Source organism: Prinia subflava, chromosome 3 (assembly GCF_021018805.1).
Source record: "Prinia subflava isolate CZ2003 ecotype Zambia chromosome 3, Cam_Psub_1.2, whole genome shotgun sequence".
Lineage (NCBI taxonomy): Eukaryota > Metazoa > Chordata > Aves > Passeriformes > Cisticolidae > Prinia > Prinia subflava.
In genome coordinates, this window is record NC_086249.1 from 67184591 (window position 1) to 67191763 (window position 7173).

The following is a 7173-nucleotide window of genomic DNA, read 5'->3' on the forward strand; positions in this document are numbered from 1 at the left end:
TCCAGCTTTACAGATCTGTAACCAGAGCAGAGCTGCAGCTTTTACCTTGGATACCCTTTGAGGAACCTACAGAGAAGGTGTTTTCTAGCCCTGTCAGCTGCAGGTCCAGGGCACCACTTTGCACAGTGGCTGGCACCATGAAAGTCCTTGAAAATTAGAGGAGAGGTGTGGGAATATCACAGGGTGTTCTCATGGTAATATCAAAACACTTTCTCACAGATCTTCCACCAAAACACCAATTCTGCCAAACGGTGAGGAGTTGTCTTGAAAAGGCCCTGGCATGCAGCCAGTTATCTTGTGCCATTCAGGGGCAAATGGGAACCACAAAAATATCAGCAGAACTGTTAGAAGGGACAAAGTCAATTTCCTAATCACTTTTCCAGGAAGCTGATGGGTCTTAAGCAACTGAATGGGTCTTAAGCTGCATACAGTGAAGGGAAAGGGAAAGACTGAGTAACCTTCCTGAGGTTTGCTGGCTTGGGTAGCAGGGATCATGCTGGAAATACAACTGTATTTAAAAAAAGAACACATGAAGAAGATTTCTCCAGGAACTATACTTTCTAGCTTGCTTTATTAGCATTCAGTATGTCATTTGGCATCTGTGTGCAAAGTTGCATTTCTTTGTGCTTCACCTTATCTTCTTGCACTATTTTAGAAAATAGAAGGAAATTCATAAAGTAGTTTAAAAACCATACTTTTCTTTTTCTCAATAAATAAATACAGAAGCTTGGAATTTTTGCTTTTCTTTTAAGAGTGGAGAGCATCACTGGTATGATAGCTTGCAGGCAACCATTTCTCTTTTGGTTCAGAAATCAGTGATATGAACCGTTTTGGGGAGTAAAAAACCAAGCAGTAATCTTAGAAGACAATGCACCTTATAATTCAAATGCCTTTTAAGGTTCCAGCAAGGATGAGTCAAACATATTGTGCATTATACTTGCCTGCAGCAGCTCTGAAAAATCATGTTTTCTCAGTGTATTTAAAAAAAAATCATAATTTGAGTTTTAAATTTTGTTTTGGAAAGATATGTGGCTTGGTTTACCAACTTTAATTCTCTCCTTCTCCTTTTTGCCGAAGTACAGCTCTGACTGAAAGCAGGAATGCAATTTTTTCTTCTGCCTTAGGAGGCATCCAAGTCACTCTGCCCTCTACTACAGCACCCTGCAGGCTAAGGCATCAAGTCAGAAAGACACCTTAGTCAGAAGTACTGGTCTTTTCCAGGTGCTATTTAAAAAACAGGCACATTTTCTTTAAATGAGTTTTCCCCTCCTTGACCCAATTGTGTGGCATTTAGAGTGCAGTGGCATCAGTTGGCACTGTTGAATGCCTCTGCTGTCACAAAACTTAAGGGAACACACAAGGTATTTTCCTTTTACATCTCTTCTCCTTTTCTGCTGGCAGGGAAAACCAAACTGACATCAGAGCTGGTAGGACTTGAACAGTGATGTGCTCAGTTGTCGTTTGCTGCTTTAAAGTTTAGGTTCACTCAACCTGCATTTTCCCAGCAGAAAATCTTGGCAGATGGAGGCAGTCATTCAAAGTTCATTTTGCTCACTTAGCCTTATCAGCAAAATGGCAGCATCTGTGTGAGGTCTAAATGACTCAGTGGTGAGCCTGGCACTGCCCTGCACTCCGTGTGCTGGATCATGGCTCTGTGCACTCTCACACTGCACAGCTGCTGCAGCAGCACCCCAGATATAAATATAGATAGATGTATACACACACACACCCCCCATTACATCAGGACAAAATTGAAGCCTTCTGTCACAGCAATATCCAACACAGACATTGTCAAAGGAGACCATTTCCAAGCTGTTTTAGCCTTTCTCTCCACTAGGTCTTTACCCAGCTATTCATTTTGATGCTACATACAGTCCGCTAAACAACTCTCTCCTTAGGTGTTCCACAGAGCAGCCCTATTAGAGCAGATTTTGTCAATTCTCTTTTATGCAGAACATTACTGTCAGTATTTTTGCTCTCTAGGATGTTTGAATATGAGGAAGGCATTTTTGCTTTCATTTCTTTTGGGAACACAAGTATTGGGGAGAAAAGGAAAAAAAAATGTTGGTTTCCTCCCTGGACAAACAAAGGTAGAAAACACCTCTGCTGCAATCTGTGACAGTACACGAGTCACTGTGAGGAATAAAGTTTGACTTGTCTACAAAAACAGTTGGCAGCTCCAAAGTTTCACCTTTAGTGTCATCTGAGTTGACATTCCCTTGAGAAGTTTGCCTTGCAGTTATTCTCTTGATCCCCCTGCAGTCCCATGCAAAGAGCAGCCTGCTGGTAGGTACTTGAGCTGAGATGACTGTCCTTGCAGACAAACCTACCAGAGACTTTTGATAGAGGCCTGCTCACTGGAGCATAGCTATGGTGTGAATTAGCCTGCAATAGTGTAGTAATTTATGTAGCTATTTTGTCACACTGTGGACAGGGCTTGAAAAGTGTCTCCTGTTTACTGCAATTGAAGCACTTATCCTTGTTTCAACAGTAAACTTAACAGCAGCTAAAAATAGAAGCCATTGAGGTTCATAGCAAGCAGAAGGAATGAGTTGCATGAGATAATGATCTCTGAGTCCTGCACAGCACCTGAACAGTCCTTGAATCCTTTGCAGGCGTCTGTGTTAAGGTTAAACTTCTCTCCTTGTCCAGACCCAGCCATGCTACTGGGAGACATGGCTGACCTTCTCCTGGAGGCTTTTCCCCACCAGTGAACTGCAGCTCCAGGACCATCCCCTAATCCACTTTGGCACTTTAAAAACAGCTAGTTTAGCCCAAACTAAATGAAGAAACATCATGGATGAGCAGGTGAGACAGGAGGAAGGCAACCAAACAACATCTATATTAAGGAAAGAGAGGAAGGGGGCAAAGAAGTAGCCCCTATCCAAGTCACTGAGACTGTCATGTTTGCTGTTAAAGATGGAAAGCCTTGAAGACTTCCATTTCACAATTTTTACCTTCAGCTGCTTCATTTTATATTGAACATGTAGTTATATTGAAGAGCTTCTGCTTGTGTGTGATAAGCTCAGCTTGGGCTTGAGAAGGAAGAGCTTCTGAGAACAATAATTAAATATGCTCTGACAGAGCAAAAAAGATAATTTTAAATCCACTTCTTCAGATGTATATGTGTAAGTGGTAGACACATCTTGTTCTTTCACTGATGTGGAAGAGGAAGAGAATTTGTGCAGCATGTTTGTACTTTTTATCCATGTTGGAGAGTTGGGATGCTATGAATCTATGTCAGAAGAGATTTATTTTGTGTGAATCACCTTGTGTTGTGTAACTTTTGGGGTTGCATTAACCATGCATATGTGAAACCAAGCCGCTTGACCATGATTGATCACTATCTACTGGCAACCTGCAAAATTTGGCCTTTGACAACAGCACAGAAGAAGACAAATTAAACTAGAAAACGTCAAAAGGCCTGTGGCAGTGCTTCTGAAAGACATATCTGATGGATGATCCTTTAACAAAGTATTTTAAATACCCACGAGACATCATAAACACTATTTTTTTTTACATCTGCTGTTTTTGCCACAGCAGACACTGTCAACCCACAGAAACTGTCAGCTCCTGTCCAGCCTATGGTTCATAGAAACCACAGATCTTTCTCTACAAAACTGCTACCTAATTAATGATTTCACTTTTTTTCTGCTTTTGTGCTTGCACAATTCACTATTTCTACTTAAACACAGAACTTTGCACCTGACACTGTTTAGTAGCAGCCTGTGTCTCTGAAGATCATAGCTCCAATTTGTCAGCTTAATTTTGTCCTCTCACCTTCATGCAAATATATAAATATAAGAACCAGACTTTATTTCATCATCCAATTTGATAATGAAAACACTAAATACCCCTGAACCCAGGACAGACTGGTCAAATCCTCACTCTGTGGCTCTCCCTACTCTGATAGTAAATCACTAATACCTTGACTCTGAGCATAAACTCTGCAACTAGAAAAAGTAGTTTCCTCCAGACTGTCTCCTTAGCTTACACATAAGAGAGTAATCTCAAATAGTCAAAACTTCTTCTGGAGTCAAGATATGTGACATCATCCTATCCTTCATGTACAAGCCTGTTAATTTGGTGTAGTAGGAAATCAAAATGATTTGGGATTATACACAGATTATAGATTTAGGCTGGTGCTCATCTATGATTGTCTTTTGTAGACTAATATGATTTAATTCATTTTTTCTCCATTTTCCCAGACATATACATATACACATATACACACATATACACTTATATACACTTATATACACTTATATACACAATACTTATATATCCTTATATATCCTTATATCCTTGTAGTCACCGTGTATGTCCTCCTCTCCTATTCTTCCCATCCTCCCCTAGGCCAACTCTGCGATTCCACCATTAAATTGCTCAATGCCCTATGACGAAGTTCATTGGGTCCATCCAATCTGAAAACATCTGATTTATCCAGGAGCTAAGTGTGCAATTCAGTGGTTTCAGCAACCGTGACAATATCTGCTGTGTTTTACTTAGGCTGTGATAAACAAAGCACTACATCAGTGACAACACTGAAATCAATGGAAGCTATTCTCATGTCCAGATTAAGCTCTCCATGTTCCTGTAATCAATAGAAAAGCCTAGAGCTAGAGAACTCTGTGTTTCCCTAATGTCTTTGGGAGCAATCTGGCTGGATGGTTTTAAATTTCACCTTCAAGGTGGCTTACAGTCTTGTCTTTTCCCTCCTCTTTCTTTGGTTGCTAAGAGAGGTGTATATAAACCTGCTTCCAAGACATCTTTTTGACAAGTGCTCTGCTGCAGGGAGAGGGCAAAGTCAGCTGCAGTTCTTGCTATCATACCAACACAACTGTCTTTGCAGGAGCTTAGAGCCACCCTGGGTTTGCTGGAATTTACTTCAAGGGACTCCTTCACAACTTTAATGTGATTTCTGACTCGGTCATGCAGTTTTTACTCCTGGACTACTTGCTCCTGGATGTATTTGCTCCACTTACACCTTGAAGGAGAGGGCATGGCTTGCTGGAAGTTGTCTCCCACCATGACACAGAGCGATAAGTTGCCACATGTGTTGAGTGGAGCCAGAGCCCAGAAGACGCAGCAGGCAGAGTGGGTTTAATCTCCATGTGACAGCTGACTGGACACAACTGTAGTTAACCTCAGCTTTCATTCAAAGATGGCTGTTTATAAGTTATAATATTGTTTGGAAAGTCTTTCTTCCAATCTTAGGCAACAGAGTCACCCAAAAGACATGGAAGGGAAAGAAGCACACATAGAAGACCATCAAGAGGACAACAGCAAGACTGAGAGCCTTTTGTCTGTAGCAAGCCCATGTGAGGGGCCAGTGGCCAAAGTGCAAATGATGAGCACATAGCACAGAGTCACTGTCAGCTGTGGCAGTGTGTTAAATTGGTTTATTATATCCCTTATGTTTGCTGTGTTAGTTCAGTTCTATGTACTGGTTCAGTTTTATGTACCCTACCCCCCCTAATTAATATTCCTTTGTCTCCCTCAGGAGTGATAATTTATGCGTGCACCTGTTCTGTTATGTATCAATCCTTCCGGCCTTTGTAAATCCCCGCCCATTCCTCCTTGATTGGTCCATGTTGTAACTCCCCTCCCCTGAGACTCCTTAGAAACTGGCCCTGGTTGGTCACTGTTGGCTGACCACTCCCTTTGCTCCTCCCTGCTAGCCAAGAACAAAACTCAGTGTTGCAACTCAGTCCACAGGCAGTTGTGGCCAGTCGTGGGCTGAGGTGATTTGCTCAATAAACCCCTCTTGTGTTCCACAACTGTCTCTCCCTTTCTGTGCCTCCGTCTTCGTCGTCCTTATACATCGCCTGCCTGACCCTTTCAGGACAAGGATCCACAGGAGTCAGCCCTGCTTGAGTTTCTTGCAGGCTGACCCTCAACCACATCTGCTCCAGTGCCTGGGCTGGCCGGGGCCAGACATGGTGGTCTCTAGCGGGCACTGCGACAGTCAGCAAGGGCAAGAAGGTCAGGCTGGTCAGCAGCCTCCTAATTGTGCCCAGGTTTTCAGAGCTGTTAGGGTTAAGGCATGAAGACCTTACGTTCTGTGTCCCTTTTGAAGAGATCAAGAAATGGACAGGGCTGACAGCTTCCAGTGGCATCAACCAAATGGTTGTGCAAGCCACCACTGCCCATCGCTTCCTCTGCATGGGGAAGAACTTCATCATGGGAACCATCACCCTGTAGAAGAAGGCACTGAAGCAGGTGAGGAAGAGGATGCTGCTGTACACTTTGAAGGGGAAGCTGAAACAGATGAACTTGCACATTAATTTCACCAAAAACCAAGTGCTCCCCAGTAGCAGAGTAGTGCATCAGGGAGGGAAGGCCAGTGAGGTAGAGCAGGTCTGTGAGTGGCAGGTTCAGCCTGATGATGGTGCTGCTCTTTCAAGGCTTCATCTTGAAGCTGTAAACACAAAGGACAACGAAACTTCCTGAGAAGTTTTCACCAGGAAGGTCATGTTATGCGTAATGTGGAGGTGCAAACTCTTCAGACCAGCTTCCACACAGTGCATTTGGGAAAATCACCTTCAGTGTCTTGCTGGGTGATGGCTAAGTTGTCATGTGTTGTATTCATTTTTTCTCCTTAACTGTTAAGGAAGACAGAAACGTTTAGCGTTCACTGACAGATAAGACTCCTCACATTAAAAACATTAAAAACAACATATAATCAGGTCTTTCCTTTCAGCTGCTCCTATTAAAGTGACTTTTTTGAATAAGGAAAGACCTTGCTCTGTTGGTAAGAATTGATCTTGATCTAGAAGATTTTGATCATATCTATATAGATCAAATTTTATTTTAAAATACACATTTCAGGAAAGGGCCTACACAAGCACAATGAAGCTGTAATACAAGGTATTCCCAGGCCCACGGTGTTTGATGTCTGTCCCCTGGTATACAAAGTTCACTTTCTGCTCTCATCAGGGGCCAAATAGAGAAGAAAGACAGATCAGTTGTGTTGTGCTACTGACCAAAAGTATGGAGGATAATTTCCAGAACCTAACTGTTCCATAAAAGTCCTTTTGCAGCCTTGTTGGTTAAGTAAAAAACAAAACCAAAACAGGGTGGATGTTGAAATGTTTTCACATTCTTTTTGCTGCTGGAGTTGGTTAACATTTTTATTCTTGCTTCTTGGAAACCACTGATAGTGGAATATTT

At 42.3% G+C, this 7173-nt stretch overlaps 1 pseudogene; it reads right to left on the minus strand.

Annotated features, from left to right (window-relative positions):
- Positions 1-4901: 4901 nt before the first annotated feature.
- On the minus strand, positions 4902-6592 carry LOC134548643 (2-oxoglutarate receptor 1-like; annotated as a pseudogene).
- Positions 6593-7173: the final 581 nt, after the last annotated feature.